At 38.2% G+C, this 9,659-nt stretch overlaps 1 long non-coding RNA gene across 1 annotated transcript; it reads right to left on the reverse strand.

Annotated features, from left to right (window-relative positions):
* Positions 1 to 7,683: 7,683 nt before the first annotated feature.
* Positions 7,684 to 8,875, reverse strand: LOC117679926 (uncharacterized). Its single transcript, XR_015729183.1, has 2 exons — positions 8,685 to 8,875; positions 7,684 to 7,948 (listed from the first exon to the last, which is right to left on the reverse strand). It is a non-coding gene; the product is annotated as an uncharacterized LOC117679926 (long non-coding RNA).
* Positions 8,876 to 9,659: the final 784 nt, after the last annotated feature.

Genomic DNA, 9,659 nt, shown 5'->3' on the forward strand with positions numbered 1-9,659 from the left:
CAAATCCATTTTCTGTAACCATTGGAATGCTTATTAATATTTTTTTAGAGAAATTCTTTCAAAATATCCACATTTTTTGTAGTTTTTCTATAATGACATTTCTCACTTTAAAATAGTCTTAAAGTCTATAAACAATTCTTGGTAATATTCAAAGCTTCAGTCATGTTTTCTTATTTTCTATAAAGAACAATATTTTAAACCATTTTAAAGAAACAATTTTCTGTAGTTGTTGAATCTATCAACAATTCTTATTAATAATCGAAAATTCATTCATAATCTTCATATTTCTTATAGTTTTTCTATAATCACATTTTCCCCACCTTGAAAATCACTTCTCTTAATAATAGTAATGAAAGGTAAAAGTAGGAAAGAGAAAGGGAGAAGAAAAAAGGAATAAAAGTATAGCAGAAAAAATCAAAAAGAAAGATTCAAAAAGAGAAAGGGAAAAAAGGAAAACAAAAAGAGAGGAATATAATAAGAGGATATTAAAAAAAGGAAAGAAAAAGTAGAAAAGAGAGAGAAAGAAGCAGGAGGAACGCTCCTACTTACATTATTTAGACATCAATTACATAGAAAGTAATTGATCGGGCCCTGAAGACACACTTGTTCCATCTAGGTGGGCTGGCTTGATCCCATCCTCTCAGTTTTTAATCGAAATTCGGTTTTAATTGGGTTGTTTTAAATTCGGGCCAAAATTATTTAATTGTTTTTTTAAATGTTTTTAAATTTTATATGCTATGTTTTATCCTGGCTGTACACTGCCCTGAGTCCCGCAGGAGAAGGGCGGTATAGAAATATAATAAAATAAATAAAAAAATAAAAAGTATTTACATCCATTTTAATCAAACTGTGGTACTTTTCTCATCTTGCTACCCAGTATATTCTGGTTTTCTTTCTCCAATCTGTCAAAACTTTCTTTCTTTTCTTTCTTTTCAGTTCCAATATCAATAAAGTTATAAAGACTAAAAGATTTAGTTCTTTTGTATTCCATATATGGTATCATCATGTCTTCTTGTGGGGCTCCGCCCTTCCCTTATGTTAGAACACCATTAATCAGCTATTTTAATTGTTCCAACTAATTTCTTCTTTCCATCTATCCATAAGTAGTCCAAAGACAGTTTAAGTATATCTAAAATCAAGCCTCCTTAATTTTTCCTCAAAATAATCCAATTCTGGAAGCAAGAGACAAAGTTTCTTCTTTAAACAGCAAACTTTCCACAGTTGCAATTTGTACTTTCACTCTCTCAGCCATTTTAACTTCCTCTGCTTGTTATTCTCATAGCTTTAAAAAAACATTCTGCTTTTTTCCTCTTCTCCTTCTTCCCCTTCCAAGCTAATCCATTCTCATGAAAGACCAAGAAAATATCAAATTTTAAATCCATCCAAAGCAGTCAATTGGTGCTATTGTCCTTTAATGGGTCTCCTTGTTAATTGTTTAAATTCTTTGCCCAAATAGTTCTTAGCCGCTGTTAGAGCCAGGGCATTATTAGTAGTTAAATGTTTGAAGACTGTTCTCGCCTGGGCTTATCCTTCTCACCCAGCATTCAAACATCTTGCTCCTGTGTCTCCTCCTGCACTTTGCTTGTCCTGGCTGCCGAAGCTTTGGGGCAGCCACCATGGCTGCCTCTCCCACCACCGCAGGTGCAGAGGGCAATCCCCGGCCCTGAGGAACCTTCCCGTTCCTCTCAGCTGTCCAAGGGGTCCCTCTCTAATCCCCTGTCCCTCCAGGACAGGGTAGGTCCACAGACCTGCCGGCGGTGGCTTAAAAGACGGGGTTTTCGTGGGGCTCCAAAGAGCCCCGCTATTTTCCCATCCGCTCGCCACGGCGCCAACCGGAAGTTGAGGTTTTAACGTTAAGGTTTTAAACCGACTCCCAAGGTTTAATAAGAAGGGGGCAGATTCAAATTCAACAACACATTATTCCACAATATGAATACCAACCTTACAAAAAAAGTGCAGGAGTTGATGTTAAACTATCCAGTTGTTGCATTGAGATCATGGAGTATTAGAGATTTTGCAGATAATTTAAGCCTAAATCCTTTTAGGCTTCGTACACTAATATGGACATTTTAAATTAAGCCTTGGGAAACTCCACCTGCTGAAAAGATGTGTTGATTATCTCAAAAATAATTGTCAGAGTGAAAACTTTAGCAGCCTTTAGAAGCCAAGCCAATACAAGATCTAAAGGGCAAATAATAGTGTGAACAACTCCAAGGCCCTACTTCTTTGGGAGAAAAGCTGATTCAAACACACACACACACACACACACACACACACACACACACTATTGTGTGATTCAAACATACACTATTGCATGGTGTCCTGGATACCTAATACATATTTTGACACCAAGTTCAGTGTGAATCTGAGTGAATTTATTTGTGAAGAACTGTAAAAGTTGCTTACAGCAAAGCTCAAATGTTACTAAGGTGCCAATGGGCCACATCATCTTCCCAACAACTGCAATAGGTGTTCATTGATTAATTCTTTATACTACTCTCCGAGGGAGGTGGGCAGTTTCTAAATGTGATAGATAAATAAATAAAAATAAATTCATTTTCCTCTTCTCTCCAATAGCCACAGAATGTGATTTATGATGATATTGATACTGTGTCCAATGGATTCATCCATAAATTTCTGCCACAATTATTCAAGCCATCTTGGACTTACGTTTTATGAGCCACGATATGTGGAGCATACACAATACACAACACATGTGGGATAGGAATTATAAATTAACGATGTCAACTGCATATAAAGAGAATTTATATAAGATGTTTTATAGATGGCATCTTCCACCGGCGAGGTTGGCAAAGATGTTTAAAGACAAATCAGCTAAATGTTGGAAGTGCCACCAGATACCTGGATCTTATTATCATATGTGATGGACATGTGAAGAAGCAAAGAAGTATTGGACAAATATAAAGATATGGTTGGAAAAGATGATAAAACAACTTATTGAGTTTAAACCAGAAATATTCTTGTTGCGGATCTTACCTGAAACTTATAACAAAGAAAATATATATTTAATTATTCATGTATTAACAGCAGCTAGAATTGTATGTGAAGAGATTCCTACTGAAGAGAAGGTGATTAGGAAAATATTAGAATGTGCAGAAATGAATAGACTAACACTAGCAATTAAAGAGAGAGAACAAACTGATTATTATGTGATATGGGAAGCATTGTATCAATGGTTAGAGGGGAAAAAAGGAAATTGGAAATAAAGAGAGAAGACAATAAGAATAAAAAATATATTAAGATAGAGATAAGAATAAAATGGCAATTGATAATATGAGTATGATGAGAATAACTATGTTTAATGTTATTATTGTATTTTTATTAGAAGATATGTTATGAAGGAAATGAAGAGTTACACAAGGTATAATTGTTCAATGCAGGGGTGAAATGCTCCCGGATCGGACCCGATTGCCTGATCCGGTAGCGATCTTGGCCAGTGGTTCAGTGATACGGTAGCAATTGTCGAGCGAAGCTCTGCCCACCCGCCTGGGTGTCATTACTTCCTGGTTTTAACCAGGAAGTAATGTGTCTTTTACCTTCTGCGCGTGCACAGAAGGTCTGCGTGCGCATGTGACCCATGCAGGACATGCGCTTCTGAACCGGTAAGGAAAGTAAGTAGATTTCACACCTGGTTCAATGTATATAATATGTGGAAGGATGTTGCACAGAAATATTTGTACCCAAAGGTCACACTGCTTAAGGAGAGATGAAATGTTTATATTTTTTTTAAAATGGAAAATAAATAAAAAAAATATTTAAAAAAATACACAACACATGGAGCATGATGGCTCTGAAAAGGCATAGAACGATTATCATGTGCCCACAAAGTTCTGTTATTGTTCCATAACTCCACTAGATCACCAATAGGTTAATCATTTGGATCTAATAAAGCATCCATCAGGTCTGCCTGGCATCTAATCAGCTCCCTTAGCCCTCAACATAATCAGATTCCCCACCTCATTCCCTGCTGCAGTGAGTAAGTTGCTACACAGCACAACTCTGTATGTATTCACCTACCTCCTTACTCCACCCACCTTTCCACTGATTTAATGCATTCTTCTTTCTGTCCACAAGTTATGAGGCTCTAGACTTTGTTCCTATTCTTGTAACAATAGCACCATTGCACTCCAGTAAGGCTTTGACATCACATATACACACGCACACACGCACACACACACCTGTAGTTTTGGAATTACTGTTGTCATGACAGCAGCTTTATGTTTCAGAGCACAAAGAAGGAAAAGTATAACTGTCGCTCTGTATGGTGTACCACCTTGCCAATTTCCATTTCTTCTCCAGCTACCTTGAATGGTAAAAGAATATCTGTTGACTTTTTTTTTTTCATTTTTCCATTCCATCTACCCTCCCTTCTCCAGGAGAGACTTAACAATTAAAAATTAAAGTGTCTTTTATCACTTCTGAAATATGAACACGGAATCCATTTCTGAGAAAGTTCTCCTTTCTTCTCAGCTCCCTTGTCCTGAATAGAGAAATGGTGGTGCTTTATACAATGTATTAAGGCTAATTTCAAAAGGTTAAAAACGAGGGATAAGGCTAGAAGCTGGGAGAAAATTCAGTGTGACCTGAAAGTAGCCAAGAAATGGGTTTTTAACTATGATTTTATTGGTTCATGATAATAAAAAAAGAGGCACACGCCACTTTTGATATAAAGAACACAAGTAAAATGAAAAATAGAGGAGATATGCTTTCAAAGCTAAGGCAAAGTCCTGAATTATAAATAAGAATATATATTCAATGCAGATGAAGCTACTGCAGTGTGGGACTTCATGACGTTCTCTACATGTGGAATTCTTACGTGCCTCAAATTTATTAATCTGCCAATGAAAGTCAGATTGCAAACAGACTTTTATCATGATAATTGCAGCATATTGCAGGAGACCTACATCTATTCTTGCCGTGAAAGACAAGGGATGAAATTAAAAATTATAGGAATTGAAGGAAGAATAAGCAACTTTATGCAGATCACAGAAATGGAATATGGAATAATCAGCCAAAGAAAATAAATGCAGGCAATAAGGAAAATAAAACGAGACATAATTAAAGCTAGTTTACAATTATACCATTCATGTACTTGTTCAACCTTGCTTCCACCATATGCATACACTATTTGTTGTTCTTCATACTTTTCTCTGCTTCTGAGGCTCTCATCAACTGCATCCAATCATCATTTCCTTGGCTTTCCCATTAATTTCAGCCCACTCACTCCTCCTTTACATATTTGCTTAACAACATGACTCTCATTCATTCTATTTGTCCAATTTTTTTCATACCACTCACTCATTTTTGTAATCAATCCACATTCATTCAACACCCATTCATTCTTACTCCCGTGTCTTCTTGCTTTACCACATACATTTCTTAAGGACCACATTCCCACTTCAACTTAAATTTTTCAGGAGATGCCCAATTCACACTTCCAGATACATGATGGGCAGAAGTACCCTCTTACACACAAGCAATCTCACTTTTTTTCGACAAACCTTTCACTCCTCCATAATAAATGAGACAAGGAGAATAGCTTGAACTAGAATCTGGACGCGGTGGCTCAGTGGCTAAGATGTTGAATTTGTTGATTGAAAGGTCAGCAGTTCAGCAGTTCAAATCCCTAGTGCCGCATAATGGGGTGAGCTCCTGTTACTTGTCCCAGCGTCTGCCAACCTAGCAGTTTGAAAGCACGTAAAAAATGCAAGTAGAAAAATAGGAACCACCTTTGGTAGGAAGGTAACAGCATTCCGTGCACCTTTAGCATTTAGTCATGCTGACCACATGACCATGGAGACTTCTTCGGACAGCACTGGTTCTTAGGCTTTGAAATGGAGATAAGCACCGCCCCCTAGAGTTGGGAACGATTAACACATATGTGTGAGGGGAACCTTTACCTTTACTTTAGAATCTGGTCACCTTTTTCTTTCTCTTTGGTTTCCAAGCAAAATGAAATTCATAGCTTCCCTGAGGCAGAGAGTGTCATATTTACCCCTTTCCCTTTCTTTTGCTAAAGACTGTAAATTCCTTGGGGTAGACATCCATCATTGGGTATAGAAATATCCCTATCTGTCCTGGCACTACTGTACTACATAAACAATCATTATTTTGAGGTTAATGTAAGGAAGTTTCTTAAGATACTTAATTTTGGGGTAGTTTTAAAAAGAAATTATGAACTTGAAGGGAATATGACTCTTTTCTGTGGGGAAAAAAACCCTGTCAAACACAATGTAACGCAAATGTTAATTCTTTCAAGGATAAATAGGAACTGTTCTCAGAATTGGGACTTTAATAAAGATCAGAACGTTTAGAGGGCATTATTCTTAAACTTTGTTGGGAGAGAGATAAAGGGACTTTCCTCCTAAGAGCCCCACATGGTTAATGGAGTACAATATAATGGGCCACATTGTTGAAGATTAGTGGGCCAAGAAGTTTGCATTCATCCAACTCTTTATTTTTGACCTTCATTTCAATGTAAAATGAAAAAAAGAAATCCGTTTCCAGCTCACCCCTGTGAGTGAGCTGAAATACTTCCTTGATTGAAAAGAACTTTTGCCCACTTACACTCAAACACAGTATAAGTATGCCTTGTTATGACATTTTTTCTACTTTGTCCCCATGATATTGCCTTCATCTCATCTTCAATTTATGATAAAGCAACCTTAGGTCACCCTTAGCTATTCTACTAATATCTTCCCCTTTAAGGGGAAGAACTTCAAACAGCAGTTGCAAAGTGTGTAAAATCTGATGTGTTTCACCACCCTTTCGCTGGTGGCAAAGTCAGATGACCCATGGTGGGTGGGATCATTTCAAGCCAATGGAGGCACATACCCTCTCTTCTCATCTTTGGCCACCATGACTCCCTATGTATATTTCCTGGCTGCCTCATTTTGGGGGGGCCTTGACTGCTCTGAAAGCACCCTCCCTCCACTTCTCTTCCTTGCTTTGCATTTCTCTTGGTTTGGCCTCTCCTGGTAGCTTCTGAATAAAATTGGCATAGAAAGTCTCCCAGTGCATTCCAATCTCCAACTCTATTTATTTTTATTCCAGACAGACTGAGCTAGGAAAGCAACTAGCTGCATCCTTGGAAGCACAGTTCTTTCAAGGGAATCCTGTTGGTTCTCTTAAGTTACTAGTACTAATTGATCCAGACAACCGAACTCCAGGGGATTCAATTTAACCTAAGATTGACCAAGTCATGCACAGGGTTAAGTTGACTCCACCGAATTGACAGAACACTTAAACCTAATCATTGATTACAGCTATCTGGGGGGGGGGTGATTATATTTCTCCCTTTTTACCGTCCATCACACTGACACAAGCAATGCATATGTATGTGTATCACCACTATTGTCAACAAGATATGGTTGTCCCTGTGAGTCACCACTGTTTCTCAAAGCACTTTGGAGGAAGCTTCCCAAAGAGCAGGATGCAGGAGATCCTTACTGCTGTTTGCTTGGTTCATTGATACCTGAGAATGGAAGTTGCTCAGAACTCTGCTAGAAATTTAGTCTCCAAGTGGCAGGGAAAATTAAAACAGCAGATGACAGTAGAATAGCTGGATCCTTATTTACGTACCATGTTTTCCCTGCAATGGAAGCATCTTAAAGTAACAAAGAAATGATGGAGAAAGTTATAGATGGAACATGGAGGTATGGAAAGGATTAAATACCACTTTATTTGCTACTTTTCCACTCAGAAATTAACACTGTAATCTCCTTGTTGAGTCTACATACAGGGGTGGGATTCTTCCAGTTCGGACTGGTTCAGGCGAACCGGTGGCTCCGACGATCAGCTGGAAGAGAACTGGTTCACTCCGATGATTTAGGTCAGCCTGCCCACCCACCCCTGCGCTTTACTTACCTTTATCTTCCCTTTATTATTGGCACGCCAGAGTGGATTGCCACACCTTAGCTGTGTTACTCTAAAGTGGTAATACAGAAGGTTAATATTTGTAAAACTGTGCATGCGTGTATAGCGCATGTTAGGTGCGCGCGCGCGCAAAGCGCGCGATCACTGAACCAGTTTTTAAACTGGCAGCATCCCGCCACTGTATACATATGAATGGACACATACACAGAAACTTCTGCAGATGCTCAGGAATTATTTGCAAGCTACCCCCACCCTAATTTTTCCCTGTCAATCAAGTTGTAAACGGATGAGCAGGTATTAAATATGGCACATTTGAATGTTGTCTTAATAGCAATTTATTACTGGAGAAATCTTTTGTGCCCATGCTTCCAAATCAAAGTCTTCATTTAAGCCTGAGCATGGAATATCACAAAAGGGAAGGTACTGCTGGTACTCCTTATTCCTTCCTTTTCTCTTTCTTACCATATCTTTCTCCTTCTATTACTACTACTGCCCGTGGTGAGATAGCGATAATGATCTCATATCATACATAGCAAACATTCCCAGAAAAGTGGCATAGAGCAGAAACTCCAGGTTTCTTGCAATATTTAGTTGGCCTTTTCCATAATCATAACTCTATTGTCAATCTGTCTGTAGTTTTTCAGCAGTTTTAGGCTTCCTTTTCAATCTGTTTCATTCTCTCCACTTTTCTCCCACTTTTTAAAAAAATCCTCTCTTTCTGCTACATGTCTGTTTCTGAATCTTGCCTCACTTGTTCCTAGCCTTGGTACATGCCCTTCCAATATTACCTTCCCATGTCTTCATAACGGTCTTTTCAATTTGTTCGAAGGCCATAAGTGAGATAGAGTTTAATCATCCTTTGTCAAATGATGTTTAGGTAATGTTCATATTAGAGCCTGACAGCATCCAACAAGAGCTGCAAGGTGAGTAAAACTGCTATACTTCACCACCATTATGTTAGAGTTGAAGTCAGGAAATCAAGAGTAGGTGGGACTGGAGCAGCTCTTATTGGTTGTTTCCAACTGATGTAACAATGGTGAATGTTTGGGAAAGTAAGCTATTTGAGATATTGTGTGACCTAAGGATTGTGTAACCAAATCCCAACATCATATTTGCAGAATTTCACCTCAATCAGTCTATATACCAGGAAGCCTCTGTTTCAGCACATTCTATGCTTGTTCATAACTCATTTCACCAGCAAATGAAGAGACTATCCTCTTTACCACCTTTTTCTTTTATCTGCAGATTCCAAAAGGGAAAGATCTACCAATGTTACAAGGGCCAGGTGAAAGCTTATTGTGAAAAAAACTTGAAGCAAAGTTAAATACATTTCTTTCCTTGGTTTTTGAGCTGTTGTCTTTCATCTTCTTCATATTGTGAGCCATCCAGGGCATTTGGAATTGGGTAGTGGCCCAAACTGAATTAATTAATTAATTTCATCCAAACTATAGATTTAGCCTTTATTATACAGAGGAATTATTGAGTCTGTCATCTGCACTTTTATAACTGTCTGGTTTGGCTCTGCAACCCAACAAGACAGACACAGACTTCAGAGGCTAATTAGAACTAGAATTAGAATTAGAAGAGCCTTGGTGGCGCAGTGGACTAAACTGCTGCTGTTAAAGTAGCATTTAGCTGCCAGCTGCCTGCAATTACTGCGAGTTCAATTCTCACCAGGCTCAAGGTTGACTCAGCCTTCCACCCTTTCGAGGTAGGTAAAATGAGGACCCAGTTTGTGGCGGGAATAAACTGACTTTGTATAA

The sequence above is a fragment of the Pantherophis guttatus genome, chromosome 8 (assembly GCF_059756535.1).
Source record: "Pantherophis guttatus breed Tessera chromosome 8, ASM5975653v1, whole genome shotgun sequence".
NCBI classification, from domain to species: Eukaryota; Metazoa; Chordata; class Lepidosauria; order Squamata; family Colubridae; genus Pantherophis; species Pantherophis guttatus.